The sequence below is a fragment of the Mauremys mutica genome, chromosome 3 (genome assembly GCF_020497125.1).
Source record: "Mauremys mutica isolate MM-2020 ecotype Southern chromosome 3, ASM2049712v1, whole genome shotgun sequence".
Lineage (NCBI taxonomy): Eukaryota > Metazoa > Chordata > Testudines > Geoemydidae > Mauremys > Mauremys mutica.
In genome coordinates this window covers 21,144,092-21,157,667 of record NC_059074.1, presented here as the reverse complement: position 1 = coordinate 21,157,667, position 13,576 = coordinate 21,144,092, and the positions used below count along the sequence as shown (strand labels likewise).

General features: G+C 44.1%; 1 long non-coding RNA gene across 1 annotated transcript; it reads right to left on the bottom strand.

Moving 5' to 3' along the window:
• Positions 1-8,082: 8,082 nt before the first annotated feature.
• LOC123366006 lies at positions 8,083-13,002 on the bottom strand. Its single transcript, XR_006577878.1, has 3 exons — positions 12,614-13,002; positions 12,039-12,130; positions 8,083-8,175 (listed from the first exon to the last, which is right to left on the bottom strand). It is a non-coding gene; the product is annotated as an uncharacterized LOC123366006 (long non-coding RNA).
• Positions 13,003-13,576: the final 574 nt, after the last annotated feature.

Below are 13,576 nucleotides of genomic sequence, written 5' to 3'. Positions count from 1 at the left end.
TCTGTGAGAGCAAGGGCGAGACCTTTTTGTCTGGATGGGAGGTTGAGGCAAATCGCCTGGCTGCAGTTTACGCTCAGCCAGACACCCGTGCCGAGAGAATATCCCAGCGGGAAGCGCTGTGTATCCGGGAGGCTTTGAAAGCAAGTTTCCTCGGAGAGCAGGGTAACCTATGACTCTCCACTTGCTTTCAAGAGAAACTGACCCTGGGCCTGTGTCTGTATGTGTCGATTTCGATCTGCGGTTACATACCCCGTTCTCCAAGTTTCCCCCACGTCCAAAGCACGTTTTAAATCAAATTAATTGTTACACTCATTATTAATAAATCTTTGTTTTACTTTGCATTTCTGTTCAGTTGCTGAAACATGGACGCATACTGTGCTGGGCACGGTGTGCACTGATGTACAGACCGCTTGTTCCATAGAGGAATGACATCCTCCTGCTCCTACATAGGTCTCTGGGGTGGGGGACGGTTGCAAGTGGTTGTGCATGAAGGGGAGGGATTGCAGGAAGGGGTGGGTTTGCAGGAAGGGGCGAGTGGTGCCTTCTTTGGATAGGGGTTTGGATGACGGCAGTGGGCTGCGGGTTTGGGCGTAGGAAGGGGTGAGGGGTGTGGGGGAAGGGTGAGTATCTGTCCGTGGATGAGGGCTCTTGCTGGGGCTCAGGGCAGCGGAGAGGCTCGTTGCTACGGTGGAAGTGCATGGTAAGGGCAGCGTGCCTTAACATTAAGGGGGTGGCAGGCGCTTGGACCCTGGACAAGCATACACATCACAGAATGACACGGGGCAGCATACACCACACAGAGTGACCCTGGTGCCTACTGACTGCAGTGTGTGTGTGCCCTGCAGTTGATCATGCCCCCAAGTCTGTACCCTGGTAATGTAGGCTATATCGTGCAATTATAAATCCCCTCCCCCCCGCCCATACAAAAAAAAATCCTCTGACACGAAAGACGTGACCGAAACAGTGAATAACAGCAAACAGCTTTTAATAATCTAATACACAGTGGGGGGATGAAACTTGGATTTGGGACTGGGTGAGCCTGTAAGGGAAGCACTTCTACAAATGTATAGCGTGAGAGGTGTGTGGTACATTAGCGCTATGCAGTGGTGCAGTGACAGTTCTCACGGCCCCTACCACCCCGCCGTCTTGTACTTTTGGGTGGGGGGGGCAGGACTTCTTGGCGAGGGAGGGCGGTTGCAGATACACTACAGGGGGGCTCTGTCCTCCTGCCTGCGGTCCTGCAGAACATCAACAAGGCGCCGGAGCGTGTCCGTTTGCTCCCTCATTAGCCCAAGCAGCGTTTGAGTCGCCTGCTGGTCTTCCTGCCGCCACCTATCCTCCCATTCGATGTGTGTGCGATGCTGTTGACATAGGGTCTCCCTCCACTGTGTCTGCTCTGCCGCCTCGGCTCTGGAGCAGGCCATCAGTTCCGCGAACATCTCGTCCCGAGTCTTTTTCTTTCGCCGCCTAATCTGCGCCAGCCTCTGCGAGGGGGATGCCGGGGCAGTCTGGGAAAGAGCCGAAGCTGTGTGATGGGAAAAGTAACTGATTTCCTTGAACAGATACATGTTTGCGAACAGTGAACACAGTCTAGTCAGTTTCTCTGAACAAGACCATACAGGGCAACAAGTCTCACGAGATCTCGGGCCAAGTTCGAGATTTCGGAATACGCTCTCATTGGCTGCGGCATTGCACAGGAGAGCGGACAAGTGGAGAGAGACAGCTGAATCCGTCTAGCAGACAGTCCTGGTAAGCCTTACAGTACATTCTGCTTATCAGTTAATGGATAGCTGTGCCCTCCCGCTAAAGGCAATCTGGAAATCATATACTCTGACCCTTTTCCAGCCACTCCCGCCAGTGCACGGGAAAGATCAATGTATGCTTTTCCTATGTGGCCTACAACACGTGGCTGTTAAGCGAGGGTCATTGTTATGCAAAGTAAAAGTCAACCATTCACAACAGTAACAATACACTAATTGCCCTAATTAGATGCAGCATTTCATGAACGAGATCACCCTGATGCGGGTCCCTCGGAGTCACAAAGAGCGGATGCTAAGGGAAGCCCTGCAGAGACCAGGACCATATGCGGCCATGCTTGTGGAGGCGATGATTCCCATCTACATAAGGATGTCCTGGCGCGGAAGAGTGTGCTTCCACGGAGCACCCAACAAGGCACCTCTCCCCAGGAACCTCCTGCGGAGGCTTTTCGAGGACCTAAATGAGACCTTTCTTGAATTGTCCCTGGAGGATTATTGTTCAATCCCTATATGTGTGGACCTACTTTTCATATAGTTTTTCATTGAAAATTTTATATATAGTATTTCTATTTTTTTATACATGTTTTATAAAAAATAAATGTTTACATGTTTATAGCACTTACCGCCTGATCCTTCCCCTGATTCAGAGTCCGGGTTAACGGCCGGGGAGGGTTGGTAGGGGATCTCTGTGAGGGTGATGAAGAGATCCTGGCTGTCAGGGAAAGCGGTTTTGTGTTCGCTGTCGCCTGCGCCGTCCTCCACAGACCCTTCCTCATCTTCCCCATCGGCAAACATCGAGGAGGAACTGTCCAGGTTCACTATGCCATCCACTGAGTCCACGATCACTGGTGGGGCAGTGGTGGCAGACCCACCTAGAATGGCATGCAGTGCCTCGTAGAAGCGGCATGTCTGGGGCTGGGCTCCGGAGCATCCGTTTGCCGCTCTGACTTTTTGGTAGCCTTGTCTCAGGTCCTTGATTTTCACGCGGCACTGCATTGCATCCCGGCTGTATCCTTTCTCTATCATTGCTTTGGAGACCTTCTCGAAGGTCTTTGCATTCCGCTTGCTGGAGCGCAGCTCCGACAGCACAGACTCCTCGCCCCACACACCGATCAGATCCAGGACTTCCCGGTCTGTCCATGCTGGGGACCTCTTTCTATTCTTGGATTGGCCGGACTCCTCTGCTGGAGAGCTCTGCATCGTTGCAGGTGCTGCGGAGCTCGCCCCGATGTCCAGCCAGGACGTCAGATTCAAAGTGCCCAGACAGGAAAATGAATTCAAATTTTCCCGGGTCATTTCCTGTGTGGCTGGTCAGAGAATCCAAGCTCGGACTGCTGTCCAGAGCGTCAACAGAGTGGTGCACTGTGGGATAGCTCCCGGAGCTACTAAGTTCGATTTGCATCCACACCTAGCCTAATTCGAGCTAGCCATGTTGAATTTACCGTTACTCCACCTGTCGGGGTGGAGTACCAAATTCGAACTAAAGAGCCCTCTAGTTCGAATTAAATGGCTTCCTGGTGTGGACGGTTGAGCGGTTAGTTCGAATTAACGCTGCTAAATTCGAATTAAAGTCCTAGTGTAGACCAGGCCTAATAAGCAGCAGATTGTACCATGAACAAGCGACTGTACATGTTACATGTCACACAAGCTGAAGGAATGAGAATTTCTCTCCAGACAGTTGTATGAGCCACATTATCTCAGCTGGCTGGTCTCATCTTCACATGTCAGTACAAGGAGTGTGAAGGAGGAAATAGATCTGAGAGCCTGGGACTTGCAGAGCTAAGGAGATGAAGGTATCTTTTGGAAATGAGGTAGTGGGAGGAGTCTGCAGTTTGGATTTCAATTTTGATACAATGTACCCTCCACCCAGCCAAACTTCAAGGGGTCCAGTTCTGGTTTGTTTGGTTATGTGATTGTGTGTCCCATTGCAGAGATGAGGCCAGATGCCCTTAGATCTAGATCATGGTGCAGCTTGAGAAACCCCCACAAAAGTAAAGGGGATGTTCAGACTCAGACATTGGTTCAAACCCATCTCTGCACATACCAAGTCTCTCCCATCTCCAAGTTCTCAGATTCCTATGCTAAGGTGATGTGGAGGAGCTGACTGTAGACAAAATTGATTGTATTACAATATTTTCCTACCATAGAAACTTGAGGGGAAGAAACCAACATGCCAACCTATGGTGCTGCTGAATGTCAGGAATGTCAGGAATAACTCCATTTAAGTCAATGAGTTATACTGGTGTAAAGTAGGCATGAGAGGGGAATGGTGTCCCCCACTGTGCACGTCATTTTGGCCCGCCTCAGGCTGACTGGCAATCAGAATATTCTTTGACCCACATAAGAGGGAGCAGAACCGTCATTCATTCACAAAGTCTTTGTAATGCACCAACAGTGATGTGTTGAGAGGAAGGAACTGAGCTGCAGCTGTTTCATGTGAAACTACCTGGGGATAGGGGATAATTGCCTTGGCAGCACCACTACTGAGAAGGATCTGGGAGTAGTGCTGGATCACAACCTCAACATGAGTCAGTAATGTGATTCTGATGCAAAAAAAAAAGCAATTTTGGGTTGAATTAACAGAGGTATAACATGCAAGTCATGGAAGGTGACAGAACTGCTCTACCCAGCATTGGTTAGGCCTCAACTGGAGCACTGTGACCAGTTTTGATCACCAATGTATAAAAAGGATGTGGAGAAATTAGAAAACATCCAGAGGTGAGTGACAAAGATGATCAAAGGGATGGAATGCAAGCCATAGGAGCAAAGGCTGAAGGAACTGTGTATATTTCATTTGAAAAAATGAGATTGATGGGGGACATGATGGAAGTCTTCAACTACTTGAAAGGCTGCCATAAAAATGGAGATGGAGAAAGGTTGTTCCTTCTTGCCATGGAGGGCAGGACAAGAGGTAATGGGTTCAAATGATAGCAGAGCAGATTTAGATTAAATTTCAGAAAAAACATCATAACTGTAAGAACAGTAAGGCAATGGAACAGACTGCCTAGGGAGGTTGTGGAAGCTCCTTCACTGGAGGTTTTCATAAAGAGGCTGGATAGCATCTGTCTTGGATGGGTTAGACACAACAAATCCTGCATCTTGGCAGGGGGTTAGACTAGATGGCCCTTGCTTTCCCTTCTGTGGTTCTATGATTCTAAATTATGGGTTTATGCATTTTTTTCTGATTTCATTTAAATTTTCACAGCTGTGGTAAATTACGGGGAGGGAGGCAGACAATAATTGTGAGTGTCAGACAGTAGACACTGAGATTCAAAAAGTTAAAGTTTTATAACCATTAAAAACACAAATTGTCAACATCACATATCAAAACATACGAAGTAAATATCCTTAAATCAAACTCTAATAAGCTCTCAAGCAGCATTTTCTTTACTTCGCCTATTGTACATTTTGCTTATTATCAGTGGAAATACGTTTTTGTCAGTTTGTGTATGTACAGTGAAATTGATGTTTACCCACATTTACCAATAAAAATATAATACTTCCAAGCCAATTATAAGGGATTTAGGACTGGAGCCATCAGTGGAGAAAAAAAAAAAAAAGCACCAGGTCTCTGGATACCAAACCAGAGCATGAAAGGGAACAACGAGCAAACCCCAAGGAAAGAGGGCTACAGACCAGAGGGATTTGTAGACCTGAAAATAACTATGCTAAAGTCAAACAAAAACACTGGTGAGAGGCTTATAAGAAGCTGAACTATCCCCAAAACTTTAAAAGCTGCTTTTGAAAAAGAAGAAGAATAAGAACCTTCCAGTAGAGACAAGGGGTAACATTTTCAAAGCTGCATAAGTGACTTAAGAGCTAAGCCCCATTTTCAAAAGTGATTTAGACTCTTAGGAGTCGATGCGAAAGTCAGTGGGACTTAGGCTCCTCAGGTACTTAGGTGCATTTAAACATTTTACTCAAAAGCAAAAAACCAATCCTATTTCCAAATTTCTTTTTGATAATGGTAGGATGTTAAAGGCATTTAGCACTGGAAAGATCATCTCTTGTATTCTGGCTCCCGGAGCAAACCTGTGTTCTGTAAGAAACAATCCTGTGCTGACAGATGGAAGATAGACTGAAGGAGCACCTAGGACTTTCAGTCTCTAATTTATTTGATTTGATCTAACGGAAGGAACAAACTGATGAAGAATGAGGCTGGAGAGCTTTGAAATATAATGAGAAACAAAGTCCTCCTTTTAGCCTTTGGACAAAAGCAAGACTTTAAAGTTAGTTCATAATTGCACTGGCAACTAGTGGAGACTCCTGTATATGTCAATACCAGTGAGAGATTGTCAATATCTCTGATCAGCAGCATTTTGTATCATTTGTAACTTGTATACCGAGTCCAAAGGGAGACTCCAAGTAAATCATTATAGCACATTGTAAATGCACGAGCCAATTTCTCTGAAGAATCTTTAGTAATACTCCATTAATTATATCGAACTTGGAACCCAAAATTCTTCCCACTTATATTCATCACCTACCAGGGCCAGTTGTCTGTATGTTATCTAGGTCATTTGTATATCAAACTATATGGCAAATGAGACATATGGATCATAGCAGAGGGCTGGCAATCAGTGGTTCCCGCAAATGTAACCAGTTTATCCAGATCTGAAATTGGCATCTGACTCTGAAGTAGAAACTAAGCAATCAGTTCTAAGCAAATAGTTTAGTTAATAATTTTAGCCTCTTCTTCTGCTGTCCACCGACTGATTGCAATTTTCTTCAGTTGATTTATTATTCAGAATTATGCATCAAATAATCTCTGGCAGTAATTCTTGCCCTGTACCTTGTTTGCAATCATTTCCTGTGAGTGTTCAATATTTAGAATTTGTCTTGTTTTGTTCTGATACATGCAGCAGGTCACATGGTACAGTCTGCTTCTTTTCTCCAATTAGAATCAGGTTACTGGTGTGCAAATACTCATGATTACACATAGAGCTGGTTGAAAAAATATTTAAAAATTCTGAGGGGCAGATTCTCAGTTCCAGTTCTGAAGATGAACAGTACAAGATGTAGAGTGGCTGCAGCTCACTAATTAAAAATTATCACGGCAAAGGGGAATTTTCAACTAGTGTAAAGCCAGTGGAGCCAGGTCCTACAACAAGCTCTTCCTCCCACCCATCATCCTTTTGGGGGAAGAAAGTGGTGTAAAAGGGATCAGAAAGGAACAAAGCATTCCCTAGAGCAATTCCCCTATGGCATTTCTCAGCTGTTATATGTTAGATGGACCCCAGGCTGCTCTATCTTACATCTGGGCTGAGGCAGTCTGCAAATCAGGGAGCCAGAGAATCATAGAAACATAGAACTAGAAGCAACTTCAAAAAGGCCATCAAGTCCACCTCCCCATGCTGATGCAGGACCAAGTAATCCTAGATCATCCCTGAGAGGTTTTTTTCCCAACCTGTTCTTATAAACTGCCAATGATGGGGATTCCACTGCATCTCTTGGAAGCTTATTCCAGAACTTAACTACACTTATAGTTAGAAAGTCATTCATAATATCTAACCTAAATCTCCTTTGCTGCAGAGTAAGCTCATTATTGCAAGTCCTACTCTAAGCATGAGAGGGAATCAATTTCTATGAATTTGCCAGGGTGCCAGTTTGATTTTAAATCTGAAATACAACAAACTAGGCTTGCCAATTGAATAAGGGTTACAGTCAATATAAAATGGAGTTTATTAGGACAACAACTTTTTAGTGAGTCCAGGGAATGGTTAGCTTACTAGTTTTAATGCTGAGTTCTTTTCAAGTCAACTTTTAGCTTAAACAGTATTTTCCATTCAGGACACTTGCTTATTGTTAACCAATGAACAATTTATTAATTCACCCAGAACCACATAGTATACAATGAACTGCTCACCACTCAAGGTAACCAATGTTCTAGGTATGTACTACACATGCAATACAGTCTTCCTAGGAGTTATCATAAACTAGAGTTGAGGTTCAGCAGTTATTTCAAGGAACAGTGCAAATTACCAAGATTTCTTACTACATTTACTTGTGATAAATGATTAGGAACTGAGAATTTATTATCACACTTCCAAGGGTGCACTTGTCTTTCAGACACTTTTAAGAGTGTGGTTACTATTATTTGACTTCATTGATCCAAGAGAGACATGTTTAGAATATTAAAAGCAATTGCTAAAGGTTATTGTTTTCAATCTCTTTTAGGCCAATTTGCTTGGACTTCTCAAGGAGTTAAAATGTAAAATATGGCCACTTGAAATCTCAATGGAGAGACTACATTCAGCAAGATAACCTTAAGTTATTTATGTTAAAGATTAGAAGTAGAAATACAATCTTTGAAATAAAATCTCACCACTTCTTCTTATCCTGTTAACCCTCGGATGGGGAAGAGTCCTTTCTACTCGACTGGTTGGGACATCAGCTGCATTCAGGATTCTGCAGCTTCCTATTGGTCAAAACAACTCTCTTGAGCACATAGAATCATAGAACTGTAGGAGTGGAACGGACCTCAAGAAGTCATCTCGTCCAATTCCCTGCACTCATGGCAGGACTACATAATAACTAGACTATTCCTGACAAGTGTTCATCTATCTGTTCTTAAAAACCTCCAGTGATGGAGATTCAACAAACTCCCTAAACAATTTGTTCCTATGCTTAACTACCCTGACAGTTAGGAAGTTTTTTCCTAATGTCCAACCTAAGAATCCCTTGCTGCAATTTTAGCCCATTGCTTCTTGTCCTATCCTCAGAGGTTAACAAGAACTATTTTCCCTCCTCCTTGTAACAACCTTTTTGTACTTGAAAATGATTATCATGTCCCTCCCTCAGTCTTCCCTTCTCGAGACTAAACAAACCCAATTGTTTCAATCTTTCCTCACAGGTCATGTTTTCTAGACCTTTAATTGTTTTGTTGCTCTCCTCTGTACTCTCTCCAATTTGTCCACATCTTTCCTGAAATATGATGCCCAGAACTGGACACAATACTCGGGTTGAGGTCTTATCAGCGTGGAGTTGAATGGAAGAATTACTTCTTGGATTTTACAACACTCTTGCTAATACATTCCAGAATGACGTGACTTTTTTTGCAACAGTGTTATACTGCTGACGGATATTTAGCTTGCAATCCACTATACCCCCTACCCCCAATCCCTTTCTGCAGTGCTCCTTCCTAGGCAGTTATTTCCCATTTTGTATGTGTTTAATGGATTATTCCTTCCTAAGTGGTGTATTTTGTATTTGTCCTAACTGAGGCCTTGGCTACACTTGAGAGTTACAGCGCTGGTGGTGGCTTTACAGCGCTGTAACTCACTCCCCGTCCACACTGGCAAGGCACATACAGTGCTGTATCTCCCTGGCTACAGAGCTGGTTGTACTTCACCTCCACGAGAGGAGTAAAGAGAATAGCACTGCTGCTGCAGCGCTGGGGTGCCAGTGTAAACAGGGAATAATCTTACTACGCTGTAACTGACTTCCGGAAGCTTCCCATAATGCTTTTAAGTAAAGATAACACTCTTTGTTTTGTTGTGATGCCTCTGTTTGTTTTGTTGTGAACTCGGGGCTCCCAGAGCTGCTTATCAAAAAAACAAACACAGCTCCTGTTTGCTGTGAATGAGCTCCCTTTGGAATGCCCACAGCTAGTGTTTGCTTGAAGAGAGGGGAAGGAAGGGGCTTGAGGAGAGAAGCAGCATGGCGTGGGGAAGTGAGGGGGGGTCCGTTTCGGGGAGGCTGCTTATCTGGTCTGTGAGGAAAAAAACAAAGAGGGCTATTTGCTTTCAGTGAGCGAGAGAGGGGTGGGGGAGGGGGTTGGAACTTGCAGCTGCTGACACAGTGTCGGCTCCAAAAATCCACTCTCTCTCTCCCCCACGCTCCCTGTCACACTCCACCCCACCCACCCCCTTTTGAAAAGCACGCTGCAGCTACTTGAACGCTGGGATAGCTGCCCATAATGCACCGCTCCCAATGCCGCTGCAGATGCTGCAAATGTGGCCACAACAGTGCGCTGGTAGCTGTCAGTGTGGCCAGATTGCAGTGCTTTCTCTATTCAGCTGTACAAAGACAGCTTTAACTCCCAGCGCTGTACAGCTGCAAGTGTAGCCATACCCTGAATTTCATCATATTTACTTCAGACCACTTCTCCAGTTTTTCCAGATCATTTTGAATTTTAATCCTGTCCTCAAAAGCATTTGCAACCCTCCCAGCTTGGTATTGCCCACAAATGTTATTAATGTATGTACTTTCTATGCCATTATCTAAATAATTGATGAAGACATTGAACAGAAGCGGACCCGGGACCAATCCCGGAGGGACCCCACTTGATATGCCAGTCCATCTTGACGGTGAACCAATGATAGCTACTCTCTGGGACCAGTTTTCCAACCAAATATGAACCCACCTTATAGTATCTCCATCTAGGTTGTATTTCCCTAGTCTCTTTATAAGTCAGTCATGCGAGACAGTACCAAAAGCCTTACTAAGATCAAGATATACCACATCTAAGACATCCTCCCATCCACAAAGCTGGTTACCCTGTCAAAGAAAGCTAGTAGGTTGGTTTGATATGATTTGTTCTTGACAAATTTATGCTCAATGATTCATATCACCTTATTATCTTCTAAGTGTTTGCTAATTGATTGCTTGATTTTTTGTTCCATTATCTGTCCAGGTACTAAAATTAAGCTGTCTGGTCTGTAATTCCCCTTTCTATAGATTGGCACTAAATTTGCCCTTCCAGTCCTCTGGAATCTCTCCTGTCTTCCATGCGTTTTCAAAGATAATCGCCAATGGCTCAGATATCTCCTCAGTCAGCTTCTTGAGTATTCTAGGATGTATTTCATCAGACCAGGCAACTTGAAGACATCTAATTTCTCTACGTAATTTTAAACTTGTTCTTTCCCTATTTTAGCCTCCGATCCTACCTCATTTTCACTGGTGTTCACTATGTTAGACGTCCAATAATTACTGAACTTTTTGGTGAAAACTGAAAAAAAATCACATGATGAACTCAGTTTTATATACTGTAGTTTCAGGGCATATTGGAGGGGGGTACCCTCTGATTGCTATTGGACACACTCAAAGTGGGCGCTCAGATTTCAGCTCTTAGTGTCTCTGCTGTGTCCGTTAGATGGCACTGGCGTATAATAAATGTCTTTAAGCCTTTTCTTATCGGAGACTTTTTAAATTTGATTCATTTCAAGGACTGCATTTCATTATTAGCACCTACTATTAATTAGGATCACAGAGAGCTGCCTGGATGCCACAAAAAGTGCAGAATCCTATGTGTGACCGACACCCTGGACCAGAAGAGCCAGGAGGTGGAACCAGAGTCATGGTCAGGCACATTGAGCAGATGTTGTGCTGCTGTTGCTACTCCACTTAAATGATGATCTGCTGACTCTTCTGACCAATCAAGGAGCACAGGCACAAAATGAGAGCTTATTGGGCCCAGCTGAGCTCATTGGGTTGCCAGGCGACTGTGCCCCATCTCTTCCTAGCAGTCCTCCCTCCCAGAAGAGCATTCCATGGTCGAGGAAGCCAAAGCCCTCCCATTAAGAACATGAGCGCAGCCATGCATTCACCTCTACATGTACATCTTCCTGACAGTCCTCCCTACCTCTCCTGCATCATGCACATATTGCAGCAGGAGAGGATATGGACCAACGTTTTGACAAAAAATGGCAATAATTGAAGGCATGGAGGCTCTACATGGGAGCAGAGGTTTACTCACAGGAAACAACTCACAGGAATGAGGCCCAATTATCTAAAACAAAACTACAGAACACGCTGTCATATAGGCCCCCATATTTCATTCTCCATACCATATTGGGGTTAGAGCTTTCTACCCATTTTTCTTTTAGTCTCCTCGCTTCTTCTTTCATCATCACATTTGCCTGCCTTTCTCTAATACCTGTGTAAGTGTGAGTCACAACCGGCAGAAACCCATGGAGAGCTTTAGAGTACATTATTCTTTGCCCTCTATGCATCCATTAGCATTGCCCTTTAAAATGCAGCCCTTTGTCCTTGTAATGAAGAATAAAACTCATTTCCAAGCATCCCAATAAGATTATCTCAAATAATAGCAATCCAATTAGCTCAGGCAGTTTGAAGTCTCACGACTCCCAAGTGGTATCCCGCATCATTAAATATACTGTTTTAAAATACATTCAAATATCTATCCATAATAGACATTTCTAAAAGACTCCACAGAAACTCCACATTTCCAAAGCATCCAGGTGATACCTAAATGCTATTATCGAAGATTTTGAAATAGAAAACAGGTCTGAGAAATATTCCCACTCTCGCGTCACACACCTCATTTCACAGCTTCCTCCAAAGTGGCCACTGCATCCAGGAAAGCATACGCGCAGCTTCTCTGTCTTCTTGCCAAGAGATTTTGGGATCATCTACAGTAAACAAAGACTACTAAAGCATGATTGTTCTACTTGCTCTGTTTGGCTGGGTACAAGATGGGCCCTTTCTGCATCTCTGAATATCCCCAGGCATCTGTCAATGACAAACTAGCTTGCCTCTTCTTACTTTAGTTCTCATACCAATGTAGGGCTTCTGTTAAGATGAGCTATAATTACTTAGACAGCTATCCTATCCCTGCTATGGCCTTCAGGCTTCTTTCTCTGGCTACCACAGATATCTCCTTTGGCTCCCACTGTTAACTTGCTTTTAAAAGCGGTTTCCTCTAACTGGCTTAAAATATAACTAACTCTTTTCATGCTCTAAATACTCAAGAACTGCTGTTCTTGCCTCCAGCGCCCCCACTTTATTTTCTCTGAGCCTTCTCCCTTTGGGGAAACTTCACTGGCTCAAAAAATCTTGAATTTCAATTTACCATAATTTTATTAAGTTTCCTTTTAACTTTTAAACACACTCACCTTGGTTAAAAAGCAGTCAGAGCCGTAAACTCTCTTATCACCCACTTATGGGAAAGGTTTTGGGTCTTCTGAAGAATTAGGAGTTGAACTGGAAGGTAGGCCCTTAATGAAAGTCAAAGAAGCTCATGGTTTCCCTGCCTCACAACCCAGTGCACCTCTCTCTAGACTAATAGGCATATGGATGGGGGAAGGCAGGCAGATAATTAATTTTGTCTCCTGTCCTGTATGGCAGTTCAGTTCTATGTGGCTGTTTCAGAATGAGGCAGGCAACTTAGTGATGTCTGAGACCATGGACATGTTGAGATGAGTTCCTGTCTGCATCCTGTAGAACTTGCCCATTCCGGTATTGCCCTGGCCTCTTCTTTTGTCATTCAGTGTTGAACGCATTCTAAAACAATATGCATTTCCTCACCTTTTGGGGGCGAAGCCAGACTTTAAGGCACCTGCTCCCCTACATGGTGTAAACTTTGCTTGTGCCAATCAGAAACGAACACAAACAGGTTTTGGGCCCCGTCCCCTATGACACTTCTATGATGTCATAGTGGGTACTTTATGGCCTGCCTGCCATGTGCAGGCAGGGAGAGGAGAAAGAAAAACGAATCCTGTGTATATCCGTGTATCCTGTGTATACCCGTGTATCCTGTGTATGCCCGTAACCGAGCCTGATCACCTCGAAGCCTCTCTCTCAGCTCACGTGTTTCAAACAGAGCTTCTATGTTTGCCGGTCGTTATGCGTTGGTTTGTATTTGTAAGTATCAGTTATTACTAAATGCTGCATCTTTGTTTATAAATATTGTTAGTAGATATTTTAGTCATTGTGTGTTTTAAGTTTCATTAACTCTATTAGCTAATCATACGCTGCTCCCTTACCCCTTGTAATTATCCCCAATAAAACTTTTAAATTGATTAAGTTTAGTGTATGTTGTGTGTGTTTGCAGTTTGCATCGTGACCCATACTCTCCT